The following is a 9,126-nucleotide window of genomic DNA, read 5'->3' as shown; positions in this document are numbered from 1 at the left end:
GGCAGGGGGTCGGACTAGATGATCTGTTCAGGTCCCTTCCGACCCTACAAACTATGAAACTATGAAAAATATTCTAACCTGTTGTGGTCTTTCTGAATTCTTTGCAACAGAAGAATTGCTCTATTTATTTTGCTGTAGTCAAAAAACAAGTCAAATCTAAGCACAGGCATTTCTGAGGGAGTCCTCAACTTTAAAAACATTGAGAACCACTGGGAAAGAACATAGAGAGGAGGTGTGTCAGCAACACGCTGGGCGATGGAGCAGGCACATGCTTCAGCTCCTTTAGGTGCCCCATGGGAGACAGAATGGAAATCTGAGCAGCTCTGAGGTTGCTGTTACTTGCATCAGGAGCTGGGAAGACATCTCCATACTATGGGAAGCATTTAGAATCTTCCCAACCGTCATGCAGAGACAAGAAAGATGATGGACTCACAGACACTGCATTTTTCCAGTATTTTTCTGCTTTTACTTTGAAATACTCTTATATGCCCCTTTTACTTGCCATTAAACTTCATGGGGCCTGGAGTAGCAGGTGGATGGCTTTATATCCACTTTACAGGGTGAAAGACCGAGACACCAAAAAACTGAGTATTTTACTCAAGACCGCAGAGCAAATAATAGACAATGCGCCCTTGCTGCTAGGCCATGTCCCCCTCTCAATGTCACAGAAAATCCCATGTTCTGTCTTAAAAGGAAGCATAAATTTTAATTGATATCAGCTCAATGAAAGCCTGACCCTGGTCTTACAATGGGAATTTTACCCTTGACTTCAATGGGAGAATGATCAAGGCCCCATGATACTGCAGTGCAAGGGAAGGCAAATACCATGGTTTATCTCAATAAGATAAATGGCTTATACTTAATGTAACCCATGGTATTCTTGCAATAAATGGCTTGATAGATTGATTAAATGTCTCAACTTCATTTCAGCTATTAATCAGTTTCAGCAGCTGTTTATTGTTTTGTATACTTCAAAGCAATAGAGATTATCCCTTAATTATCTCATTGCAGTCCATCCCTTGTTTCCTAAATGGTGCCATTACAATGGTAAATTACAATAGTGAAATGGAGTCAATCTAAAGTTATGGAGTCCCCTTTTTATGATGTAGTCATAACATTAATGCAATCTAGCAGCGATGTAATTGTGATTTCAATGCAAATCCTAAAATCCTATACTATATTAGAAGTTGTGAAGAGACAACATTTTAATGCAAGTCTTTAGGGACCCTGTTCTCACCAAAGCAAAACTGAATATAATCTCCTTTGAAATGTGCATACATGCAAAAATCAGTACTTGTTAAACAAGAATGTATTTGATCGCTTCCACTTTTTCTGAGTGATGTGAGTTCCAAAGAACTGGTGTCTTCTGAGTACAATGTCATAGTTTCTTTTTGTCAAAATAGTAAAAAAAGAAGAGAAAAGAAAACCCTGGAGATAATATGATCATTCAGAGAGACACATTGATTAATTGCGGAAAGCATTAAGATACCCAGAGCAGTCCTAAAAATGATGAGCAATGAAGGTTAAAGTTTTCTCAACAATTTCCATTCTAAAAACCTCTCTCCAGGTTATATTACTTTGTAAATCTCTAATTGTCTGAGTTGTTTATGTTACGCTGAATCGCTCTGAAAAGTATTAATACTATTGCCAACTGCAAAAGTTTGATTCTGACCTCAAAAACTAAGAGTGTAATCTTTTTCTTAAATGTCTATGGGCCACAGTGGCTTTTGAATTCTTCTTACTCATTCCTTGTGTGTAGATCTACACTGCAGAAAAAGGTGTTCTTCTAACTTGGGTTAAAATAGCAAGGAAATAAATTTAACTTGGCTATTAGCTATGTTTAACAGCTCAAATTCAATACCAGGCTTCCCTTTAGACTTGAATTGCAGGGACTTTAATTCCAAAACACAACTAAGATTGGGACACTGTTGTACCGGCACCTGTCCTGAAGAAGTTACAGTCTAGCGCAATAGTTCTAGAGGTGTACTGATATATCAGTCACATATTGAATTGGCACTGATTATAAGGAAGAATGACAGTACTGGCAATCAGTCTTTTTTGGCTGATGTGGCCAATAATGTCGCTGATAAATGCCCTGTGCATGCATGCAGCCACAGTGCAGCGTCCAGGCGGCCAGGAGCACAGCCCAGCAGCATGGAGAGCAGCTGGGTCTGACTGGTAGGTCTGTTAAGTCTGTTGTGAGGGAAGGGAAGGGAAGGGGTGGAGTGGGGTGGGGTTGGGGGGTGTTGACTGAGGCCTCAGCGGTGAGGGAAGGAATGGGGCTGGGGCTGAAACAGTGGCAGGCACGGGATGGAATCATGAGTGGCTTGTCTGGGGGGTGTTGAGGCGAGTGGCTCCTGCCACTGCACGCACCCGAGGTGGACATGGTGGAACGTGTGTCCCCGTATCGGCGCATAGGGCAAGGGTGGGCTGTGGACTGTGGCCGAGGACAGCTCTGGGCTCTTCCTGGCAGTGGGGGGGCTGAGCTGGGCTGTGCTTGGGGTGGGTGGCAGAGGTGCTGGGGGGGGGCTATGGTGAGTTTTTGGGGGGCTGCAGCCTCCCTCATAACCCTACTGCCAGCACTGGTTCCACCTGCCTTGAATGCACCTCAGCCCAGCTCCCCACCAGGAAGAGCCTGGTGCCGCCCCCGGTCCCAGCCCGCAGCAGCAGCCCACCCTTGCCCTGCCTGCAGTTCTGGGGACACATGCCCCCCAGGCCCTCCAAGGGTGTGTGCAGCAGTGGGAGCTGCCCCACCCTCCCCGCACCCCCACACAAGCCTCTTGAGGCTCCGGCCCATGCACTGCCCCAGCTGTGCAACACCTGCCCCTGTCCCAGCCCCACTTTGTCCCTCACCACGGGGGCCTCCAACTGCCCTCTCCCTTGCCCCTTCCCTCTCCCCTCGCCCCTTTCTCCGCAATAGACTTACCAGCTGGGTGCTGCTCTCCAAGCTGCCTGGCTGCATATCAGTGATCAGGTTAGTATCAGCAGATATGGCTCGTTAAAAATCAGCCATTGGTATCGGCCCCAAAAAATCTCTATCAGTGCACTCCTAAATGGTTCGCAGTCTTTTTAGAATCAGGGGCCCCCTCATTAGACTCAGGGCAATTCCAGGTCTTAGATTTCAATTCTTTTTTTTGACTATGGAAGAGAGCATGTTTTCTGATGCAAAGAATTCAAAACACAACTGGGCAGAATATTTTTGACATCCTGGACTCCTATTCAAAGCCTCTGAGTTTATCTTGTGAATCCTGTGTACACCTTGGCAGTGCTAATATTGTGTGGCACCCTGGTTGAGATTTACTCATCTGGTGTGAAGCATAGGGGTGAGCATGTGATGTGAGATGGGAACTGGAACTCTCTTATTATAGGGTCTACTGTCCACGTATTCCATGGAAACAGTCTTTCTGCCAGGTCAGATTCAAAGTGGTAAACTCCATGTGAAAGGCACTTCAGCACATTACCTGGTGAGCTACACTTGAGGAAGCTGCCCCTGTCAGTACTAATGTGCAGCTTTATGACCAAGGCTACCCTTTGGAAAGATTACATTTAAATCAAAGTTCAGTCTGTCTGTGGACCCTAGTAGGCAGGGTCCCCCCATCAGCGGACACCTGCGCATCATCTCCTGCATAAACACTATGAACTGTCCCAATATGTTCTGAGAAGGACAGCTCCTATTAACCACACACAAATAATAAAAACATGACAGAAAAACAGCTAATAGAGCAATGTCCACGTTCACTTTTAAATACAGAATCTAGCAGTATACAGTGCTTCCAACCATTACTCCAGGCCTTCAAAGCCCGCCTGTTTTTCTTTTTCACTCCCCCACAACTGATTCATCAACAGGGTGTGAACCACAATCTCCGCATCTGCTGACCTCTTCCACTTCATCTGCAAGAGTAACTGGTAGGTGTAAGCATGCAGCTGTCCTCTGTGGATGAGTTCACACAAAGAGACATGATGTTGATGCTGTTAGTGGGTTGCAGAATTATTTGTGTGACAGCAGTGGAACTGGGCATCTGGATTTGTACTCATGGCTCTGGGAGCTGATTCTGGTCTAGTGGTTGCAAAATGCATACTGAAGTTAACCTCTGTTTGGGCCATCTGCATAGCCTCTGTAAAAGCCTGATCCTTTAGTATATGAATTAAGAGATGCAGAACATCATCGTGGGAGTAGTAGCAAAGTCCTATGTTGCTCCTCTAACTTCTAGAGAGTAACGTAGTCACGCCACCTTCTGTAGGTACACAAGCACTTCGTTTAAGAGATCCTTTCTGAAAGACTGAGTAGCAGGGATCTGGTTTTCTTGGATTTAAAAAAATCCCCAATTTTCAGTTAAAAAAAAGCAACCCCAAATCCACATTTTTCCATGTAACACCACTATATATGTATCTATCTCCACATTTTTCCATGATTAGTGCAACACGGCTTTATATGTATCTAACATTTTTTCAACACCACTTCTATATATATTATATTGCATGTTACCCATGGAAAAATGTGGATTTGGGGTTTTTAACTGAAAATTGGGGATTTGTTAAAATCAGAGAAAACCAGGATCCCTGCTGAAGATCAAGGTGGATAAAGTGCAGCTTTATTAGATCAAGCGATGTCTACACTTCAGCCTTTGGCTGGCATAGCTAGGTTAGACAGGTGTAAAGAGGTGTGATCTTTGGCTGAGGCAGCTGTGCCAGCAAGACTTCTAGCACAGACGCATTTATACCAGCAAAGCATCACCTTTTACCAGAATAGCTTGTTTTGCTTGGGCACAGCAGTGGAGTAGGGTATCCCAGGAAAAGCATGCATGTTTGCCAATACAGATCTGTGCTCCTAGCATCCAGTCAGCCATAGCAGCTTGGTTTCTATTCCCAGTTCTGCTAGAAGCAGTTGTAGCCACCCTTAGGGCACAGTTCTTTGACTCAGTTCTGTGCCCTTTATAATTCCTGTTTAGGACACTCAGTGGAAGAACTGGGACTAGAACACACAAGCACTGGAATGACAGGTCATTCTACCTTCCCTTAGGCTATGTAGTAGAGTTTCTTGCTCCCAATCTGGTGTGTCATTATCTAATTAAAATCTGTCTCATAATGAATATGGAACAAATCAAGGTTGTGCTGGCACTTCTTAACTTCTGCCACCTCCTATTTTCTGACAACATAACTCTGTATCCTTGCTGTCCTTTCATGGTAGGCTCTTTCTATGTAATTCAGTTGAGATTATGGTTAACCTACAAAATGGGCTAAGTGCTCTTCAGGCGCAGTTCCTGCCATCAATAGCTTCCAGCTTAACTCAAATGGAGAATGGGGCAAGTGATGTGAAATAGAAATTCTATTCAGCCAAGCACTTAAGGGTATGTTTGAGTAGCCCCACTGAGACAGGACTGCTGTTCATGTCCTTATTAAAAATAGGCACATGCTTGGGTTGCTTGCCAAATCTGGACTAGGGTAATCCTAGCAATGAGAGACACATGACTCATTAGTGACAAGGTTTTGTTTCTAAGTAAAACATGATAGTTACCTCTAAAGCACTCCTTGCAAAGTCTGGGGAAGAGGACTAAACTGTTGCAGAACTGGATGAAGCTTCATGGCATATGCTTGGGTGAAATTAGTACATCGAGGGATTGCAAAAAACGTTGTGGAGCCCAGAGGAAGGAATCCAGGCAGATTTTATGTACTCTAGTATCTCATTCTGGAAGTGACATTAAAACCAAAAGATGAGTGGTACAATAAAGTTAAACTGTCTGTGATTTGAGGGCTTCAGTCTGAGGTAAATGGAAGAGGAATTAGAAACGATAAAAAATAAAGACTCCAGTTTGTGTCAGTATTTTGTCATGTGAAGGAACTGTTGTTCATAGTAGATAGTATCTCTAATTAAAAGGAGAGCGGTTCTCCAAAAAAGCCATGCTGAGTACAGGAAAAATAAACTCAATTTAGAGTTGCAATCATAATTTCTAGCCAGTACATTGTTTTATAATAACTCCTTTCAAATTGCAGTGGAGGGCAGAGCAAGGTGCTGCTACCAGGGCTACTGGAAAGCCAGGTCTGGCCACTGCTCTGCCCCCATCCTGCTGCTGTGCCATGGACTACAGCTCCCAGCATGCCCAAGAGCCACATGCAGGGACAGGGCAGAGTGAGTTCCATGCCAGGAGGCACCTCTGTACCCAGGGGTGGCGGTACTGGTCACACACAGCATGGCCTGCACTGTCCCCTGTGCCTGGGCTGGGTGAGGCTGAGGAGCCCTCCGTGAGCTGGATAGAATCTCTTGGGGGCTGGATCTGGCCCAGGGCTCTATTTTGCCTCCCCCTGTCTTAGCCTATTGCCGCTCTTGCTGTAAATGCAACAAAAACAAGAACCTGCATGGGCAGAGAGGAGCTTTAAATAACCCTGTTCAGGCAATACATCATCCAGGATTGTGAACATGTACATATACTCCAGGACTGTTTGGCAGTGGCAATCTCAGGCAATTGTGGCAGAATGAAATAATGAATTTAGCACTTCACAAAGTACCAATTGTGAAATGTAATTGGTGCATTGTCACCGAATCGGTGGGACGTCTGTGCTTGTTTCTTTTTGAACCCGGTACCTCAGCAGTGCATTAGTGAACTGAGGTTCACACATGAACCATTTCCAACTCAAAGCCCATTCCAAGACTGACTTAAATAGCTGTCATTGCTGAGTTTTCCAGCTCACAAAGACATGGGCTTGTAAATGGAGGTAAGTATTAACTAGACCTGATTAACTAGAGATGGGCACGCAGACCTGTCAGGACTCCAGAATTCAAACAACAGGACACTGTTGATCTGGCTTTTGAGGCTGGAATCGCATGTTAATTCAATTAACTGGCTCTTCAGCTCTGTTGGGAGAGCAGCACATGATATATAGGTGTCTCAATCCAATCAGCTCCTTCCTGTCCATCATCTATAAGTGTGTTGCAAATTATTTTCTTTGAAATGTTCAGTTGCAATAGGAAATATATACAGCCTGATATTTTCCACTTAATTTTCCCCACAAGATAAGCTCTTGACAACTAATATAGATTCTTCCTGCGGTCAAGAAGAGAAACATTTTTTTTAGGGACCTCAGGAGTTCATCTAGTCCAACCCCCTGCTCAAAGCAGGACCAGCCCCAACTAAAACATCATGGCCAAGGCTTTGTCTAGCCAGATTTTAAAACCTCCACGGATGGAGATTCCGCTGTAACCTGGTTCAGTGTTTTACTACCCTTCTAGTGAGAAACATATTACTAATATCTAACCTAAATGTCCCTGGCTGCAACTTGAACCTATTGCTCCTTGTCCTGTTTTCTGCCACCACTGAGAACAGTTCAGCTCTCTCCTCTTTGCAACCCCCCTGCAGGTAGTTGAAGGCTGCTATTAAGTGTCATCTCGGTCTTCTCTTCTGCAGACTAAATAAGCCCAGTTCTCTCAGCCTCTCCTGATAAGTCATGTGCCCCAGCCCCAAAACCATTTTTGTTGCCCTCCTCTGGACTCCCTCCAATTTGCCCTCATCCTTTCTGTAGTGGGGCCCCAAAACTGAACACAAGACTCCAGATGTGGCCTCACCAGTGCTGAATAGAGGGGAATAATCACTTCCCTTGACCTGCTGGCCACACACCTACCAATGCAGCCCAATATGCCGTTAGCCTTCAACAAGGGCACACTGCTGGCTCATTCAGCTTATTGTCCACCATAACCCCCAGGGCCTTTTCTGTGGAGCTCCTGCTCAGCCAGTCAACCTCCAGCCTGTACTCGTGCACGGGATTGCTCTGTCCTAAGTGCAGGACTTTGCACTTGTCCTTGTTGAACCTCATGAGATTTCTTTTGGTCCAAGCCTCCAATTTGTCCAGGTCACTCCGAATCCTAGCCCTACCCTCCAGCATATCTACTACTCCCCTCAGCGTGGTGTCATCTGCAAACTTGCTCTATGCCATTTTCCAGGTTGTCGATGAAGACATTGAACAAAACAGGCCACAGGACCGACCCCTGGGGCACTCCGCTTAATACCAGCTGCCAGCTAGACATCAAGCTATTGATTACTACCATCTGAGCCCAGTGCTCCAGCCAGTTTTCTATCCACCTTACAGTCCATTCATCCATTCCTTAGGTTTCCTATGGGAATGTTGTGGGACTCCATATCAAAGCCTTGCTAAAATCAAAGTATGCCACATCCACTGGTCTCCACATCCACTGAGCCAGTCATCTCATCATAGGAGGCAATCAGATTCATCAGGAATGACTTGCCCTTGGTGAATTCATGCTGACTGTTCCTAATCACCTTCTTCTCCAGGTGCTTAGAAATGGATTCCTTGAGGATCTTCCCCATGATTTTTCCAGGGACTGAGGTGAAGCTGATTGGTCTGTAGTTTCCTAGATCCCTCTTTTTCCCTTTCTCAAATATGGGCACTATGTTTGCCCTTTTCTAATCATCCAGGACTTTTCCTGATCACCACGAGTTTTCAAAGCTGATGGCCAGTGGCTCTGCAATCACATCAGCCAACGCCCTCAGCACCCTTGGGTGCATCCCATCCAGCCCTATGGACTTGTATATGTCCAGCTTTTCTAAATAGTTTTCCCTTTCCCTTCTTTCATTAAAATCATCTGGAGGAGAAAAAATTATCACCAGCTGTACACAGAATTGGTGCTCAGAGAATGGGATTAAGATGGAAAACTGTGTTGCAACGTCCCAGTTCAAACATCATTGGCAATGTTCTTCGCCTGGCCAGCTGTCATGCTTCTATGTGTGTGTAGCAAAACTGGACTCTGTTCCCATTTCCACACATATGAGGACTTTGAACTGGCTAGTATTAGGGAAGCAATTCACCCTAAGCCAGAGGCCCTGTGCAAGGCTCACATGAAGCTTATGTTCTAAATTGCATTAGCTCTTATTGGAATTAGTTAAATAACAAAGAGAACGTATTGGCCATTGGCCAATATATTGACAAATACATGACCCTACTTTGACTTGCAGCTGTTTACGTGGCTGGGCTGTTCATTATTCCCAAATATTCACGCATCTGCCAATATTTGTGAATGAGGTTTGTGTCATCAGGTGGAAGGACTGTTTGAGTTAGTCTCCACCTGGAACTAACAAGCTTCGTCCCAAGAGATTTTAGGCCAAAGTGATTTTCTGC

Source organism: Crocodylus porosus, unplaced genomic scaffold (assembly GCF_001723895.1).
Source record: "Crocodylus porosus isolate Cpor-Errol unplaced genomic scaffold, CroPor_comp1, whole genome shotgun sequence".
NCBI classification, from domain to species: domain Eukaryota; kingdom Metazoa; phylum Chordata; order Crocodylia; family Crocodylidae; genus Crocodylus; species Crocodylus porosus.
The sequence above is the reverse complement of the archived record's forward strand: the minus strand, read 5'-3'. Positions refer to the sequence as shown.